Genomic DNA, 19,460 nt, shown 5'->3' with positions numbered 1-19,460 from the left:
ACAATCTCTGCACCAAACAGCACAGGAAGCCAAACCACAGCCTCTGTAATAAATCATCCCAGAACAGTCAGGGCTTTGTCAGTGACACCCAGCTCCCCTAATATTTGCCTGCACTTCTAACTTGGGCCCCACCAGAGAAAGCCAAATAAGCCCCTAAAACCAATCCCATAGGATGCCCCACTTCTAGTTAGCCTGCCTCCAGTTTCCCCATGTCAACAGCCTCCAGTCAGAGCATACCTGAAACCTTTATTTTTTCCACTATAAAACTTTCCCACTCCCCTGTCTGCCTTTGAGTCTCTGCCCTAAGCAATGATGGTGTCTGACTCCCTTGCTATAGCAAGCTCTAAATAAAAAGCTATCTCTGTTTCTTTTCGTTTGGGTGGTCTTTTTTCCACAACATTATAACTGAGGTTAACCTCAGTTCAATGCCAATTTTAAAATGCCATATATATTTTATTAGTGTTATTGTTGTGCAGAACACAGACATCATGATCATTAAGGCTCATCCATGCAACCATCTACTTGTGGATGTACTACTTTTCCACCAGGTACATAATACAAATGCTTATGATCAATCCAATTTTCTCCCTACATCATTACCACAACACACATTCAACTACTTTGAGTATTTCAGGTGCTTAATCTCTCTGCTTTTCCTTTCTGATCATACGTTCTACCTTTTCTGTTTTGTCTGGACTCTGGTGTCTAGCGTTTTAGCAATTCTCTAATGTTGCATTTTAGCAACATTCTCATATGCCTAGATAATTCTGGGTAGACAAATATTGTTTGCTTTTTTTCCCAGAAAGGGGGCTCCTTTCTTTTGAGATACTGTTTTCCCACGCCGTCCACATGGTTTGATAGATTGCTGTCAATCCTAGTAGCCCCATCCCCAACATGACTGCTCTAGGTATAGGCACATTGAACCAGCTGGGGTAAGGGAGAGTTGTACTAGGGCATTTCTAGATTTTTCTTGTTAGGTACAAGACTGAGGATTTGTTAGTCCAGAGCTCACCAATTTCCAATTTGTGAGATTTCCAGAGCTCTTGGAAGTCATGGTTCTAGCCTGGTGGAATAAGCCAGTGTGAGAATGAAGTCCGTATTTAAAAAGAAAAAGGAAAAAGAGTGTATGCAGATTATCATTCACTTCTCTAGGGAATAGAGAAGGAAGAACAAACTCTGAGGATGTAGTTACAGGTTAGTTAAGTCTGAGATTATGCTGAATCTTGGACAAGAGCAGAGGCGAGAAGGCAGGGTCGTGGATAAGAGCTATGGCAGTTACTACCATGATGGGACTTCACCGAGGGAGAAGGGCAGGTTAACTTCAAACTCATATTTTTAATAATTCTGAAAACTAGCCAGATATTGTTAATAAGGCTTCAGAATACAACAGTAAAATGAAAAGTATTATATATTCGAGATAAAAATGCACTAGTCTCACATACAAATGTCTAGGTGATAGTTCAACATAAACTAACAGCTGAAAATCCTTCAGATTGTTTGATGTGTCTGGCAATTAGCCATCCATTTGTCTCTGAGCTCCTAACTTTGGTAAATTTGCTATTGACATGGTAGGACCAAGAAAAATTATTGGGGTGGGGGGAGAATATCTCAAGAATGCTACATTTGGGTCAGGATGCCCAGACGGATCATGCAGTAGTAAGTAGGCCTGCGAAGCTACCCAGTCAACTCACATTTATTGAACAACCAATGAACGTCAAGAAAGAAACAATAGAAAATGCTTTGAATTGGGAGTCAGGAGACCCTTAGTCTTCCCGGTCTGAAGCTTGCAAATTCTTGACCTTGGTTAAGTCATGTAACAGCCTGAGCCTCATTTTCCTGATCTGCAGAAGGGAGGTGTTGTGGACCATCTCATTTGGGGTCTTGCAGAGCAAATAAAGAAATACAGAATCCCCAGCCTCTTCCCTAAGAAGACGTGCAATATTTGGGCCGACACTTGTAAGGTGAAATATCAAAAGAAGACATATAAATAACAATTCAAAATAATAATACTCGGCCCCCACAAGGAGGTCTTATAAGCAAAATAAAAGGTAGAAATAATTATTTTAAAAGAAAAAGACCCTAGGGATGCAGTTTTAGACAACGTGACGTGGAGTACAACTGGGCGGCCGGTGGAGGGAGACCTTCCGTCCCCTCCTTGGGCCCTGGGGATTTTTCTCATACTCTCTGAGTGACAGCTTCGCCTCAGCCTCCAGGAAGGGACTGATAACTAAGGGATTGACCAAATGGGATATTAACCCAGGCGGAAGCGGCCCAGGGTACTCGGGTCTGTATGCTGCCCATGGGAGCCGTGCAAGCGGCTGGAGGGGTGGGCGCCCCAGACTCACCGGCTCCGCCTGCCCACCCCGCCGGCTCCGCGGCGCCGGCGGCCGAGGCCCTCAGTTCGGTTACTCGGTGTCCAGGCAACCGCGGCGGCAGCCGCCTGGGACCCCGGCCTCGCGTTCCCCGGGCCTCCCGGGCGGGTCCTGTGCCTGCCCCGCGTTTCCGCTGCAGACCGGTGCTCCTGGGGCTCTGAGCGCGCTAGGCCTTCTCGGTGCCGTCACCTCCCCGCTCTTTTTTATTTCCTTTCTAACCAGTTTAACCCCGCCAAACTCCTTTCCCTCCTTACTGAAGAGGGAGGGGTGGGGACGAGTGAACTGCAGTACTTATGATTAGAACCGGGATCAGACTTCTTTCATGTGAAGACAGTAGGACTTGTTTCTGCGCTCACAAATGGGAGGTTTCTGATATGCTACCCTCATTATCACCTCTTAAGAGGAATTCAAGGACTACAGGTGATAAACTCCGCTTGGTTTGATTGTTGGTTCTAAGGTGACTTTGGTATTGAGAAATCTGAACAAGCTATGGGAGAGGATAGGAAAACTTTGCGTCTGTGGGTTGAGGTGGGGAAAATGATGAATTCAAGCCGTCTAACGGTTTACTTCTAATAAAAACAAATTTTTGAAGCATGGTTCATCTCACAAAATATCAGGTGCCACAAAATACATACCAAAACTTTGTTTCCACCTCAATGAATGTATACTGTGACCTGAAATAGAAGTGTCTTCCAAGAAAGAGTCTTGTGCATTAATTACAGTATGCTTACCTTCAGCATTTCTTGGATGAAATCAAACACTAAATGATAAACCGAAGATGGTTAAAAACATAGGATTAGGATAAAGATTAGTATCCTCATGCAGACAAATCATATTTCCAGGCAACAGTGGATACAGGCAAAGGCCTGCCAAGGTTAAGGAAGCAAAATCTACTATCTTAAGAGACAATTCAATTAGTAATCGTTTTTAATGGAGGGAAGCCCACAGGGCCATACCGGGAATAAGATCATTCCAGCCAAAGATGTAAAAGAGGAAGCAATAAGAAGCAACCTGGAGAGAGGTCTTAATCTTAAATTCATATATGCAGAAGCAGAGCTTTTTTTGTAATTAAAAATTAGATTCCAGAATGCACTCTCCAGTTTCCCATCTCCCTCCATTAATTATTTAAATTTGACATGTTAGCAATACAATGTTAAATTTAAACCAAATGAATCATTTGCATACCAGTAAATATATATTCATGAGGGTTCAAATCATCTAAGTGAGTATATTAAAACAAAGCAATACCTAGATTTGTCTCCCAAAACAAAACTTTACCTACTAGAAACTTCATTCTTGAAATTTTTCTCTTAGTTAATTAGAACTCAGTGATTGATAATTGCTATACATGCACCTATTATGGTAGGCAGAATTCTAAAGTGAACCCCCAAGGACCCTAACTCCCTGGTATACATGCCTTGCATAATCCTCCAGACTATTAATAGGATGGATTTTATTCTGGTGATTAGCTTGTTACATGATACAATTGGCTTTAAAAAGGGAAATTATCCAGGGTGAGTTGGACTTAATTGGGTGAACCATTAAAAGGGATTGGCCTCTTCCTGGAGTCAGAGATTTGAAGCTTCAGAGAAGCATCTGACACAAGGGATATTCTTCATTGTCAGCTTTGAAGATGGAGAAGCCATGTAGCAAGAAATGCAGGCAGTCTCTGGGAGTTGAGAGTGGCTCCAGCTGACAACCAGCAAGGAAATTGAGGACCTCAGTCCTGCAATCTTCAAGGAACCAAATTTTACCAACAATCTGAATGGGCTTAGAAGAGGACACTCTGCTCCAAATGAAAGTACATCCTGCCAACACCTTGATTTTGGCCTTGTGAACCCTGAGCAGACAACCCAGTCAACGTCACCTGGATTTCTGACCTACAGAACTGTGAGCTAATAAATGGATGTTGTTTTAAGCTGCTACATTTGTGGCAATTGGTTATGTAGCAATAGAAAACTAATAAACCTTTTAACTTACTTCAAATAAACAAAAGTACCAATTTTTTAATAAAGATACAGGGGTATCTCAGGAAACTCAGGGCAGGATTGTAGGTGAAACTCAAATAGACCAGCCTTAGATGCTGCAAAATGAAATCAATACTAGATCTATTGTCATAAAGAACACGGTGGCTAGGGTCATCTTATTAGCAAATAGAAAAACAGATTTCCTACAAAAATAGAACAGAAATAGCTGATTTTTCTGTAGCAACAATTAAAGTGAAAGGATAGAATGAAATATTAACCGTGCATAGAGAAAATAATGATCAAATAAAAATACATTCCCTGCAAAACTATCATTCAAGAATGAGAAGAAGAAGAACAACAACAAAAACCCATATTCTGAAGGAACAATAACAAAGTTTACCATTGGCAGAGCTATACTGAGCTATGTACTTTAGGAAGAATGAAAATAGTAAAGCTATTGGAAAGATGTGTGGTTAAATCTAAACAGTCTGCCTATATGAAAACAGTCAACCATCCACCTGTCTTCTAGTTGTTCTTGTCTTTCTCTTCTTAATTATCTCCTGTCCAATTTGTCCTTAAGACATGCATGCAACTGTTGTAATATATCTCCTGACAGTGCTAGACTATTTCAAGAATTAGATTTAACAACAGAGTGCTGTGGGCCTCTCCTTTCTTACTTACGCTGGAATTACTTAGAGCCACTTTTAGATTAACTAAATGCATACCACACCTGCCATAGAAAATTGGCTGAATACTCCTATTTATTAATAATAATGCTTTATTAAGATGGACCAGAAGGATCCTCAGTGGACAGTTGGAATCGGCATATAATTATATCTGGAAGAGTGGCTTGATATAAATTTTTCTAAATTAAAAATTATTGTCTTTGGTAGACATTCTCCAAATTTCAGTTTTCTTACATCAAATTATAGTACTTCTTATAGCAACTTAGCTTATCTTTATGTTGTAACTCACACTAATGTACAAGGAGAAAATAAGACGTTCAAAAAGAGCATTACTGATGTTTTTCCTTAATGGTATATGATTCAAAATATTTCAAGATCAGAACCATTTTGCTCTATCATCAATGCTATGGAATTCAGAGACAATCTTATACCTATTCATGTGCTAAAGATGACCATTTATGCTTTATAAATTAAATTTTCAGTGATCCTAAATACTACACATTCTTACAGAGATCTCTGTTGCCACCTTCTGTAAGTTGTAGTCATTTATCCAAGCAAGTGCCACTGAGTTTTCATCATAAGGTTACATCCATCTCATCTGCTTTTCATAAAGCATATGGATCTGCTCTCAATCCATATGCCTTATAAAATAACTACAATCCAGTACTTCATCAGAGTAGATAACCTTAAATTCTCTCTGGGCAGTTTTATGAAAAGCTTGCCTAAAAGGACACTATATGCAGAATATTTGTTGTTTTAAAGATGTTAAGTTGTATGCCCTTTCTATATGCTTAAAGCTCTTTTCCTGAATCAGATGCAACCAACATCAAAATACCTATTTGAACATTATTAGCTTCCCACATAATGGGATCAGTTTTACTGTTACGTTACTCTTTCAGCTTTTATCGAAGGGACCTCTGATTAAAAAGACAAATGAAACGTACCACTACATTAATGGTGGATGATAGTGTCCTTCATATCACTCAATGGACCCGTACAAAATTCTGTGTAAGAAATTGGGGTGTGTGTGTGTGTGTGTGTGTGTGTGTGTGTGTGTGTGTGTGAGAGAGAGAGAGAGGGAGGGAGGAAGGGAAGGAGAGAAGTTGCGGAGATTGAGTATTAGGTGAGATCAAACAGGCAGTTAACTCAAGAAATCAGTGTAAACCATGTATAAGTTATGAGATTTATATAGATATCTGAGTTTATCCTTTTATCTTGTCTGCCAGACACTAAGCTTAATTTTAGCAACCGTGTTAGCCCTTTGGTGTTTATTTTCTATTGCAATTAACATTGCATTTGTTTTCATTATATATTTTTGTTGTATAGGACCTTACATTTGTTGTGAGAAAAAGTGATTTATATAAACATAAATCAAAAGTGATTATGAAGAGTAATGCTCAATAAAGATATATAACCTGTGAAATTCCTATCATTCAATAACCTATAAATATTAGTTTCTGCACTATTGGGGGAAAATAAGTTGCTATATTCTAAGACAGTCATGATGTCATCTGGTCCATGACACTGTCATAGCACATTTAGATATTGCCTATAAGACAGCATTGACTAAAGCAAAATCTAGTGCCTTCGAATTAATCTTGATAGTGAAAAGTAGCAGACTTGCAGTTTGCTAAAGACATAGTACTCACATCTCCAACCTAAGCGGTATAGTGAGGAATTATTCTGGTGGTTTTGGCGTGTTACCTATGCCAGAATCCCTATCGCAAGTACCTGTGCAAAGCAGTCCTTTTAGTAGCAGTCACCATCTTAGATTTGATCATCTTTCCCTCTTTTGATTTTTCCTTTCCTCTTTCAAGGGGTAGAGTCCTAATCTTCTGGTGGGAAACTTTGTTCCATCGTCAAAGCAAGTCATTTAAAAATATAGGTGAATTGGGGCTTCCCAGGTGGCGCAGTGGTTGAGAATCTGCCTGCCAATGCAGGGGACACGGGTTCGAGCCCTGGTCTGGGAAGATCCCACATGCCGCGGAGCAACTGGGCCCGTGAGCCACAATTACTGAGCCTGCGCGTCTGGAGCCTGTGCTCCGCAACAAGAGAGGCCACGATAGTGAGAGGCCCGCGCACCGTGATGAAGAGTGGCCCCCGCTTGCCACAACTAGAAGAAAGCCCTCGCACAGAAACGAAGACCCAACACAGCCATAAATAAATAAATAAATAAAAATTAAAAAAAAAATATAGGTGAATTGGATAAATAAATACATACATACATATATACATAACATGAGCAGGTCTCATTAAGTACCTTTCACTAAAAACACTTGTGAAAGGGTAAAAAAAGAATTTCCCATCTTTGCTCAAGCCTCTATATCTATGATCAATGAGAAGGATCATTGATAATTTCTAAGTTTACTCATTTGTGTTTTGCTTTTCCTGAGAAAGTTCTGAATAATAAATTGTAATATTTATGCTATCATTTATTTATTGAACACTGGCACATGCCAGCCTGTGCACTTTCCTATACTCAGATCTACCTCTTGGATAGATATCATGCCCCCCCCCTTTTTTTAAATGAAATTGTCATTTGGAATAAGTTAAATGACTGGCCCAGAGACCAGTCATTAGTAGAGTAATATTACTGGCCCAGTAATTAGTAGAGTAATATTCACACAAAATTGTGACTAAAATCTGTGCTCTTCACAACACACTACTCACAGAGCCTGTTTTCCAGGAAAATATAAAAGCTCATCCCCAAATAGGTGTTTAATTATTGTTTACTCTTCTTATTTCCTGTGAAACGTGAACCAGACAATACGGTCATGATAATCAAGAGCGACATGAGAATGAGAGTCAGAAAAGAACCTGTTTTCTTTAGTTGGGATCCTGTCAGGAAATAGGTGGAACACTCAAGTAAGGACACAGAGGAAAACTTAATAAAGGCACTATTTACACAGTGTGCTACCCAGGAAGCAATATAGAATTAGTTGAAAGCAGTCTTAGATTAGTTGTAAATGTATACTGCAAACTCTATGGAAATCCCTAAAAAGATTCTTTAAGAAGTATATTTGATATCATAAAAAAGGAGAGTGGAATAATACAAAATGCCCAATTAAAACCCCCAAAAAGGCAGAAACAAAGGGGAAGATTAAAAAAAACAAACAAATTCAACAAATTGAAAACTGATACTACCTAACTTCAAGACTACTATAAAACTGCAGTAATCAAGCAGTGTGGTTTTAGTGGAAGAATACACAAACCGATCAATGGAACAAAATAGAAAGCCCAGACATAGACCCAAACAAAGTCAATTAATCTTTTGCAAGTGAGCAAAGGCAATTCAATGGAGAAAGATAGTCTTTTCAACAAATGGTTCTGGAACTACTAGATATCCACAAGCAAAAAAAAAAAAAAAATCTCTACACCAATCTTAGACCCTTCACAAAAAAATTAGGTCGAAATTGATCATAAACCTAAATGTAGAATGCAAAACTTTAAAACTTCTAGAAAATAACATAGGAGAAAATCTAAGTATCTTTGGGTTTGGTGATGACTTTTTAGATACAACACCAAAAAAGCACAATCCATGAAAGAAAAAATTGATAAATTGGACTTCATTAATATTAAAACTATCTGCTCTTTGAAAGTTGCTGTTAAGAGAATGAAAAGTCAGGCCATAGACTGGGGGAAAATATTTTCAAAACATGTATCTTATGAAGGGCTTGTATCCAGAATATGTTTTAAAACTCTCAAAACTCAACAACAAGCAGCTCTTTTTTTTTTATGGCCCAAAGATCTGAACAGACACCTTATGATTCAGGTCTGATATTAGTGAAAAGAGGGTGGTAAGATGAGGCCCAGGCTATAGTGCAGTCCTAAGAATGTCTCACCCAAGCCAAGGGGGAGCTCCAGGGCAACACCTGTCCATTATAGGAGTCCTGTGTTGGGCAGCAATGGCCTGGTTCTGGTATCGCTGCCATGGTACCACTGTCGTACTCAGTCATTGACTGGATCCTGGGGAGAGCATGGCCTCAGTGTGAATGCTATGAGGCATCCCAAAGTTGCATCAGCAAGAGGCTGCCAGCTAATTACATTAACTACATTATATCCTTTCTCACAGGGACATCTGAGCTGGGCATTTCCATGGCTTTCAAAGCAGTTTTGAGTAATTACTTGGTGTTCTAGTCCAGATGTACATCCCCAGAGAAGGCCATTTAACAATCCAGGAACAGTTACTCCAACAGGTAATAATTTTCAGCAGAGTAGATCATGAACTTTGACAAAATGCAATATGAGCTGTAGTGCAGCTTCCCAGAGGCTCTGTAAAACATCTCAACTTGTGACAAACTCCCTTAATACTATTGCATTTACCAAGACAAAAGGCAAGAAGCAGGATAGTTTACACCCTGAAGATGCTGCACGGCACTTTACAACTCCAGGTGCAATTGGAAACTGACAGCATTAGGGTTACTGGTAAACAGGTCAAAGCAGCACACACAAAATTAGTATATGTTGCCTTCAATATCCAAAGAGGTCCACCAGGTGTTTTGCTTCTTTGATTAGTGATAAGAGGTGCCACCATTTGTATCTCTCTGTAGAAAGTATCTTGACATGCTTAAGACCACCAGACCCTAAGAAGCTTCATATTTGTGGCAAAACCCTGAGTATTTGCAAGATATCTTCCATTCTCTGGAATCCATGTGTTTTACTAAAGCATCTAGGGAAACTTCATTTTCTTAATCACCAGTAAAATTAGCCTTATTTCATTTACGCAAGGAAGTTGTATTATATGCTCTGAAATTCTCAAATGATAAAGGGTCCTCCAGACTACATTAGGAAAGAGAGGTGAAGATTTGTCATATTGTTATGGCAGGAAGTGAAGGCATATTACTGTCTTCCAAATGAATCTAACTTGTTTCTGATTGTATCTGCTGATAGGTACCGAAAAAGGGGGCATTTGCTAAGCCTATAATTGTATAGCATGGACCAAGGGATCTGTTGATTTGCTGCATTAAAATATCACATCTGGAACCACAACTGCAAATTACCAACTGAATTTTCAGCAATTCTACAATCATTCTCAAGACCCAAGTGACTTTTGCACTAAACAGGGAGGTAAAATGAGGATATGTTAGGAATCAGTATCTTGGTTTCTTCAAGTCTTCAATCATAGAACTACTTTGTGAAACTCCTCTGGAGATGTGGCATTATTACTTTTGGTTTATCTTCTTGCTGAGAGATAGGATTAGGTAAAGGGGCTTCCATTTGGCTTTTATACCATAATAACTACCATTTCATGGGCCACAGTATCACTGCTGAGATTCTACTAAATGCTAAATATATCCCATTTGCACTATACATTTTTGGATTAGGGTAATAACCACGTGATTGGTATATGGTCACAATGAAACTAGTGGAAGGAGAAAGGAGGCCAAGTTCCATGTATCACCTAGGACTTCTGTAGTCCTCAGTCTGACTGTTATACTTTATGGTATTTTGGGTCTCCAGAGATAAGCATCATTTCAGAAGCGGGGCCTAGTAATGTACAGAAGTTCTGGGTAAATTCCTTAACCCAGTGCATGTGGTAATGACCATTGGTCCTTGTGTGCAAGGTTTAGAGAAAGAGTCAGTCTATACTAGCAATTGCTCAGTTAAGGTATATTATTTCTGGGAACTGGCTGAGGTCTGAAAGTAGGTAAGAGTATATGAATCCCTTAAGAGACATGATTTTGGTTTTTGCCCAATAGATCTAGAGACTTTCTGCCTATATGTGTAAAAAAGCAACTTATAGGCTGCCCAACCGTTTTATTCCTAGAGACCCCCAAAACAACAGGACTGCAACACAGTTTCCTATGGGACACTTCATCTGATTGTCACTCTACCTGTGCTGTTCATTATGGTCATTGTTGTCACCTTTTATCTGACAGGAAAGTGCTATAAGCAAAGGAATGACTGACGTGAAGGGAGGTTCATGGAGACTGAGGATTCACCTGTGTCTGTCCGATGTTTTCCTTTTCACTGCTCAGTTAATCCTTTCTCCATCGATGCCCTTGGGTTAGCGTAAGAGCCCTGAAAGTGTCCTGCTCGTAATTGGTACTGGATCTCTGCCTTCGTTAGAGTCAAGCCATGGGGCTTGATCCTTAGCCATATTTTCCCTGAGGCTTCAGGAGATGAGGAGTTCCTTGAAAGCTAACATAGAAGCTTTCTGATTTTCCACTCATGTTCTGAATTAGCATTCAAGGCCCTCAGTTTGTCATTTCTCTGTATATGCTATACAGGATCATATGAAAAGTCAAGTGATTACCTAGCCTTTATAATCATTATTGTTTCCACAGGACTAGTTAACAAATCCAGTTTATCTCCCAACACCTTACTTTCCACCTAGACTTCATCTTATGCTACCACTAGTAACAATTTGAATATCAATAATGCCATCCCATGACTCATATTACTGTTACATTTCTCTCTAGTGAGCAGTGTTCACTAGTGCTCCTTAGCTAGGTGAGAAAACCAATTTCAGAAGTTCAATTTGAAGTTCTATTTTCTGGGACCACAGTCACTTCTGCTATCAAATCCAGTTGATCCTTGAACAACTCAGAAGTTAGGGGTGCCAACCTTGGCAAAGTCAAAAATCCACTATAACTTCACAGTAGGCCCCTGTATCCATGGTCCCCGAATGCAGATTCAACCACCCTCAAATCAGATTGTGTAGTACTGTAGTGCCCTATATATTGAATAAAACCCATGGTGTTCAAAGGTCAACTCTACTGTAACAAAGTACAATCAGCAAAAAGAAGGCATTCTAAAATGGTAATGTGGAGAACTAAATAAAGGGATAATTCACAACATGTAAGTAGGTTTAAGGGAAACCAAATTATTAGTGAAAATTCCTGGGAATAACAAAAAGGGGAGCTGTTACCACCACTGCCTGATGATGTAATGGGAAACAGAGGTTAGCAGAATGAAGAAAAATGAGATATAATCCTAGAAGAGGATGTCTGACAAGAGTTCTGACCTTCAGCAACCTGGTAGGAGTGAAATGGGAGAATGATTACCCTAGTAGTACTCTCTTCTTACCCTCCAGTCTCTCACTGGTGTCCCCATTAAGAGATAGAACCTAGAGAGCAAGGGTTCCCATGGACTTAATCCAAATAATTCAGCCTTCTAGTGCACAGAGTGGTAAATGGTACAGAAATGGATCCAAAGGAGCAAATAAGAAGTATCCAGCAGAGTTTTAAATGCTCTTATGATATCTAAGAAGGCACCCTGAACCCACATGACTCAATGTGGACCTAACCTCATGGTAACAGATAATAAGAAATAGCAGAAATTCCATATATTTTGGATAAGGATCTAAAGCAGGATACATGAGCCTCACTTTCTGGTTAAAGATGCCAAGCCTCAGAGAGAAGTCTCTAAAACCAGCATGGTTTAATGACAGTAAGTTGAAATTGTGACCGAGAAATGCCACACGGAGATAATCTGAGAAAGTCCCTTAACCTGCACGTGCTCAAGTCTCCTACAGCCATAGAAGAGGGAGAAAGCATAAATGAAATTTTCCTAACTTACCATCCTCCTCAAGAGGATTGTGGAAAGTCTGAGATAGCTGGAGGAATTGAAAAAGCCCTCCAAATAGTCATGAGAGTCCACAGCCAACCAATAAAAGGCACAGTGGGACCTTAAAACATGGCTTCAGATGCCAGTGAGGCAAAATGCTCACAATCAGAGACCTTAGAATGAGCCCTGTCTCAGTTTGGCAGCATAGGACAGAGGATATGCCACACCCATCATCGACAGTTGGACGGAACCATCATGGGAAGAAGTTTTGGATGTCTCTGATTTGACTGATTACAATTGAAATGAAAAATAATGAGATGTCAGAGCTTACCTGAAACTGATTAGAGTCAATTATCAGCCATCAGTCAGAATACATGTTCAAAAAACAGAGGTTGTTCAATAAACAAGTAAAAAGTTACATTTGCCCCTTGAATATCTGACTTGAGAAATCCTACCCCAAAACCTGTAAACACACACGTATATATAGTATATTCACATAATGTGCTGCACTAAGGGCAATTTGAGCAAAAGTTTAGATTAGGGGAACAGAAATAATTTTCAATATCCATAATTCTGTTCTGATTACCAACAGGCATTTCAATGTATAATTTCAAAAAAATATTTTACCCAAATGGCACACTGGGTTGATCAACACCATTCAGCTTAAGCTATGTAAATTTTCTCTTCAACACATATTTCTATAACTCAATATCATCAGGAAGTTATGTTTTTAAAGCAGCGATACATTTGCAGTTATTTTCTCTTACTTGAATGTGAGATTAATTCTAATTGAGTGTACTTAAAATTTATAAATTTTACAAAAGGAATAGCACAGTTATTAGCCTTAATGAAGCCCCTGTGGTGTGTCAGCCCAACCAGTGACTATTTACCACATGTCTTATTTGGTCTTCAAATTCTTCCTCTGCCACAACATGCTATTGCTAAGCTAATTATAATCTAGAATTCCCATTAAGTTTATGTGCATGTGTTGCCTTGCAGTCTTCAAAATTTAATCATGACTTCTGAAACAAAAATTTCCATTTTAAGAAAACTGTACTTTCCATTAGAGTTTAATAAATTAGAAATATAAAAGTAATGTTTTTTCTTGCTTTTCAAAATTTAACAGTGAAAATGTCTAACTAATGAAAAACCATTTATGCTTCAAATGAACACAACATATGCCAGGTTTCAGCCCCAAGACAGTTTTTATGACCAAGTCACCAGATCCTAAAAAAGAAATTTTTATGGTAGAAATATCACTTCTTTAATATATACACAGTAATTTCAAGGCTTTTGTCACTAATTATATTTTTAATAATCTAGAAGCTCAAAAATGATTCTTGATTTTAATGCCATGCTGTCTGTTAAAATGTTCTTTTATATTTTCTATCTTACTAAATTTATCTGCTTCAAGATGTATTTTTCATTGAGAGATTTATACACCTAGCTAGAAACACACACTAACAAAAGTAGTGCTTCTAAGGCTACATGGTCTACAGGCTTCATTCAGGAAACATTTACATCAGAAAGATTAAAATTCTCCTTAATTTATTGTTAAAAATAAAGGATCTCTCCATTTACTTATTTAGTAAGTAGCTTGTATTTAGCTATTGTTCTTTTTGGCATTCTTAAATGCTTTGCTGCTCATCCCATTGATTTCCAACCTCATTTAGGAAGAAGAATGAAATATGGCAAACACTTATTACACTTACTGAATATTTATTACATACCAGACACTGGTCTAAATGCTTTACATTCATTAATTTATTTAATCATCACAGTGATTCTCTGGGGTACTTACTATTATAGGTGAATAAACAAAGGTAGACTTCCCCAAGATATCACAAAATCAGTAGGTGATGGAGAAAGCAGTCAAATCCAGGCAGCTAAGTTACAGATATACTCTTAGCCACTTTGCTGCACCACCTCACATATGAGAAAACATAGGAAAATACAGACTGTTCACTCTAAAATCACTGTCTTTTATATTTTAAGTACAATTTTTGTAATCAAGTCCTATGACCTCCCTCACGTACCTCTGCTTAGTTTCTACTGTAAGCTTGCGTGTGTCTCCACTCCCACACACTTTCCATAGAAGCCTTTCCAGGATGGCTCAACTCTGCTTAGTAAGGGTCAAACCTGTTATTTCCCATAGAGTTTTAAACAATGGGAAATGAGAGCTCACTATTCCACTTAATACATGAGAAATAAGGAAGATTAATAGGGGGTTGTCAAAAATAGGCTGTGAAATCCAAACTTAAAAGGAACAAATAACTGAAGAGATTAAATGTTTGTATCACCTAGTATTGATCCTTCGTATATCTCACTGGAAAATAAATAATGTAACTAAACAAATGTATGGGTATTACTATAGTCAGTTAGACTTAATTTTTCTGATTTAAAGATCCAGCATTCCTACCATGCCACAGAGCTTTAACTTACTCTCTTGAAATTATTAATGACAACAATAAGCATCCTCAAGCAATTCTTTTTAGTTAAAAGAATTTTAGCAATTATATTTAAGTTATTAGCATTGGTTTATGGCTAAATGTATTAGCTCATGAAATTACTTTAACTTTTAGGTCTAAAATTATTTCTTTTATTTAATATGCAGTTGAAAATGAGAAATGATTTTCCCAAAGTAGTCTGCATCAAAAGCTCTTTGTGAAAAAAAGTGTTTATTATAAGAAGAAACTATCCATGCATTGAGTCATTTATTCATTAATTGAACAAATGCTTATTGAGCACTTAGCTATTTGCCAAATATTTTTATTGCAGTGAACAAAACACACAAAGGTCCTGCCCTGATGGAGCTTATATTTTACTGCAGGAGACAGTCAATTACTCCATACACAAATTAATACATATAAAGTCAGGAGCCGAAAGAAAGTTAAGAAAGGTTAAGTGGATAGAGTAATGAGGGTGGGTGTTATTGAGATGTATTATACAGGAAGGCCTTTTGGGAAGTTGTCATTTGAAAAGAGGCTGAATGAAGTGAGGAAATAAATCATGAATAAATACTTGGAAGAGTATCGTTGACTGAGGGAACCACATATTCCAAGTCTCAGAGGCAGGAAAATGAGGTGTTTCTGCTATTTTTACTGTATTTATACTAGTGGTGAAGGGTAGAACTGCTTTCTGCAAAAATATGGCCTTAAAGGGGAATTAAGATTAAGAGCAGATCATGCAAAATCTATACAAATGTGAAATCAGAGAATGTAGAAGTCATTGGTACCACAAACTGGGTCACCCAGGCAGGTAGCTAAGTTTGAATGAAGGCAACCATAGTGAATATTTAAAGTTCACAAAAGCAATAGGTTGAAAATCAGTTGGCAATGCCTAATATTGGAACAGGGCTGTCAAGAGCTGAGAGAGTGCAGAAGACAATAAGTTTCTAAGAGCATGGGCCAGTCATTCGATGGGCTTGAGAGACAGTCCAACCCACATAGCTGAGAGCTACCCAAGGGTGGGGGTGCATCTGGCTAGGTGAGGGATGCTGGGAAAGGAGCCTTTTTCTTTCTTAGAGTAGGTTCTTACCCCTAATGTACCAGCTGAGCAAAGCAAAGCTTTCTCTCCTGCTGAAGTAACCTCTCGATATTTTGGCTCTCTTTGGCTAGGAAAAATCACATATAGACCCAGTGCATTGTGCTGGCTTCATTACCCTGTTCACCAATAAAATAGAAGCTAATATGCATTGCTAACACATGTAGAGAAAAGACAAAATTTGATGTATTATTGGAAGAAAAATTAGGGCAGTGTGTCCAGAAGTCAGTGAGTGAGCAGGAGTTCTAGGAAATAACATCAAATAAGTAGTTAAGTAGCCAGGACCAAATCCTATAGAGCTTAGAAGGGCAGACAGATCCTAATCATACAGACCTTAGGACTTCGGATTTTTATGTAAGTGTGATAAGAAGCAATTGGAAGGTTATGAGCAGGGGAGTAAAGTAATCTGTCTTCCATTTTAGAAGGAACATTTTGGCAGTTGTGTGGAGAATAGATCTAGGGAACAAAAAGGGAAAACTGAAAATGAGTTAAGTAGCTATCCAGGTAAGAGATTATGGAGAATTAAACATCATTGAGCCATGGTGATTGTAATAAATGGTCAGATTGTGAATATGTTTTTAAAGATAAAGCCAACAGGATTTTCTGATGGACTAGATGTAGTTTCTGAGAAGAAGAGAGAAGTCAATAGATTACAAGGTATTTTTGCCTAATCCAACTGAATATAGGTCCCTTTTACTGAGATAGTAGACACAGGGAAAGGAGTAATTTTAACAGGGGTCAAAAAGGAATCAACAGTCTCATTTTAGACATATTAAGGTTAAATACCTAATAGAAATCCAAGAAGGGATGTGAAGTCCCAAATGAAGAAGAAAGGTAGGCCTAAAACTATAAATAATTGCATTATGATCATATGTATAGCATTTGAAAGCATGGGACTGCATGAGATCACCTAGGGAGTAAGTATAAATACAGAAGATGTCTGAATGTGATTCCTGGGTCAAACAGACATTAATAAAATAATAATAAAACTTGATAAGGGTGCTGCAAAAAGCCTGAGAATGAGTGAAAAGTGAGGCAAAGGACACTTGGGAAAACTGAAGTAAAGAAAAGGTTTTTTTTTTTTTTTTTTTTTTTCTTTTTTTTTTTTCTTGTGATAAGAAAAGGTTTTAAGAAGGGAGAAGTGATCAACTGTGTCAAATGCTTTCAATATGCCACGTGAGACTGACAATCCGCGACTTGGGGATGTGCAGGTCCTTGACCTGCATGGTTTCAGTGAGGCAGTAGAGTGCATTGAGGACAGAACAGGAGAAGAAGAAATGGAGTTGGCCAGTATAGACAACCATTGTGAGGTGTGTGATGTGAAGCCAAATTAAAGTGTGAACTGTGGCTGAAGGGAGATGTGAGATAAAGGAGGGTTTTAGTAAGATGGAAAATTTTACAGCATGTATATGTGGTAATGGAAATAGTCCAGCATAGAGAACACTTAACATGCAAGAGAGGAAGGAAATGAATGTGGATGGAGAAAAAATAAAGAACTAGGGTAAAATGCATGATATATTTACATTTAGAGAACTACTAGGCTAAAACCGAGACTGTAAAAAGAGAAAAAATATTTAAATATTGCTGGTCTCATAGACAAGCTAGATATCCCTTAGGACATGGAACAAAACAGAAATACAAAATGTTTCTAGGAGCAGAAGGTGTAAGCTTCCTGGGATCCAGAAACCAACAGAAGCACCTGGAAATTAAATTATATTAATTAATAATAGGGACTAAAAGTGCTCTTTAAGAGTCAGTGACCAGGACGTCCCTGGTGGTCCAGTGGTTAAGACTCCATGCTTCCACTTCCAAGGGACGCAGGTTCGATCCCTGGTCCTGGTTGGGGATCTAAGATCCCACATGCCAAGAGGTGAGGAAGAGTCAGTGACCCTGCAACTAGAGATTATCATACTATGTGAAGTAAGTCAGAAAAAGAAAGACAAATACCATATGATATCACTTATATGTGGAATCTAAAATATGACACAAATGAACGTATCTACGAAGCAGAAACAAACTTATAGAGAACTGACTTGTGGTTGCCCAGGGGGAGGGGGAATGGGGGATGGGGGAGAGACGGACTGGGAGTTTAGGGTTACTAGATGCAAACTATTACATTTGGAATGAATGGACAACAAGGTCCTACTGTATAGCACAGGGAACTATATTCAGTGTCCTGGGATAAACCGTAACGGAAAAGGATATAAAAAAGAACATATATATATATATATGTGTATATATATATATTTATAACTGAGTCACTTTGCTGTACAGCAGAAATTAACACAACATTGTAAATCACCTGTACTTCAATTTAAAAAAAAGAGTGTCCAGAGCCATGCTTACTTCTAAAACGCTGCCTACCACCTGTCCAACTTCTGAGCAGGTGCTGAAAAAAAAAAAGCTGTTGACCACTGGTTGGGTCTACGGCTTATATGAAACTGTTTTTAGAGAGAATGAGAGGACGTAAGTGTGACCACTTGCCCAGAAATTGAACCAAGACACCTTTTAGCTTGGAGACGCTCCTGAAGGTATCTGCAGTGTTGTCATGCAACATAAAGCCTGATGTGGCAATAGAAGAAGTTAGATAGCTTGATCCTCAACTGCCAGGAGAGAGAGAGAAGGAGTATGTGAACATCTCATTAAAAAAAAAAATCTGCAAATCAAAACTACAAAACACATAAGAAAAATAACAATAAGAAAAAAACAACAATCAACAGTTTGGAAGTGACTTTATTTCAGGTGACATTAAAAAATTAGAATGGTTTGGACAAAATACTTCAAATATTTTAGAATCCTAAATGATATTCAGCAAATATCTGTGAAATTTCTATTCAGTGGCAGACACAATCCTAGGTGCTTGGAATAGAGCAGATAAAACAAGACACACAAAAATCATTACCTTCATGGAGCATACATTTCAGTGGGTAAGAATAATTGAAGAAATAATACCCATAAAAGTAGGCAAGAAACTCTGAAATAGATTAAAAAGGAATGAGTTTATGAGATTATTTAATCGAAGTACTGGAAATAAGAAGATAGTCATTAGCATTTTTTAAATGCAAAAAGAAATAAACTCTAGATTGGAAACTTTAAAAGAATCAATATATTGGAAAACAAAGAACGCATGCAGAAATGCAACATCATTTAAAAATACGAAGTCAGTTAAGAGATTTAGCATAACGAGATTTGGAAGAAAAATAGAGGAATTAGTGAGAAAGCAATATTTTGAGAGGTAAAGGTAAAGAATTTTGTAGGAATAAATAAATGAATTAGTATTCCAGAAGGACTCTGAGAGCTAAGCAGGAGTAATAAAAATAAATCAACATATAGATACATTATAGCATGATTGCAAAATCTCAAAGATAAAGAGAAAAATCTTA

General features: G+C 38.1%; 2 long non-coding RNA genes across 2 annotated transcripts; both read left to right on the top strand.

Moving 5' to 3' along the window:
* The first annotated feature begins 6,828 nt into the window (after positions 1–6,828).
* On the top strand, positions 6,829–8,082 carry LOC309639240. Its single transcript, XR_014251546.1, has 2 exons — positions 6,829–6,910; positions 7,222–8,082. It is a non-coding gene; the product is annotated as an uncharacterized lncRNA (long non-coding RNA).
* A 4,218-nt stretch (positions 8,083–12,300) lies between these two features.
* Positions 12,301–18,568, top strand: LOC309639242. The gene is made up of 2 exons (XR_014251548.1): positions 12,301–17,148; positions 17,202–18,568. It is a non-coding gene; the product is annotated as an uncharacterized lncRNA (long non-coding RNA).
* Positions 18,569–19,460: the final 892 nt, after the last annotated feature.

Source organism: Balaenoptera physalus (assembly GCF_965194825.1).
Source record: "Balaenoptera physalus genome assembly, chromosome: 12".
Classification (NCBI taxonomy): Eukaryota; Metazoa; Chordata; class Mammalia; order Artiodactyla; family Balaenopteridae; genus Balaenoptera; species Balaenoptera physalus.
The sequence above is the reverse complement of the archived record's forward strand: the minus strand, read 5'-3'. Positions and strand labels throughout refer to the sequence as shown.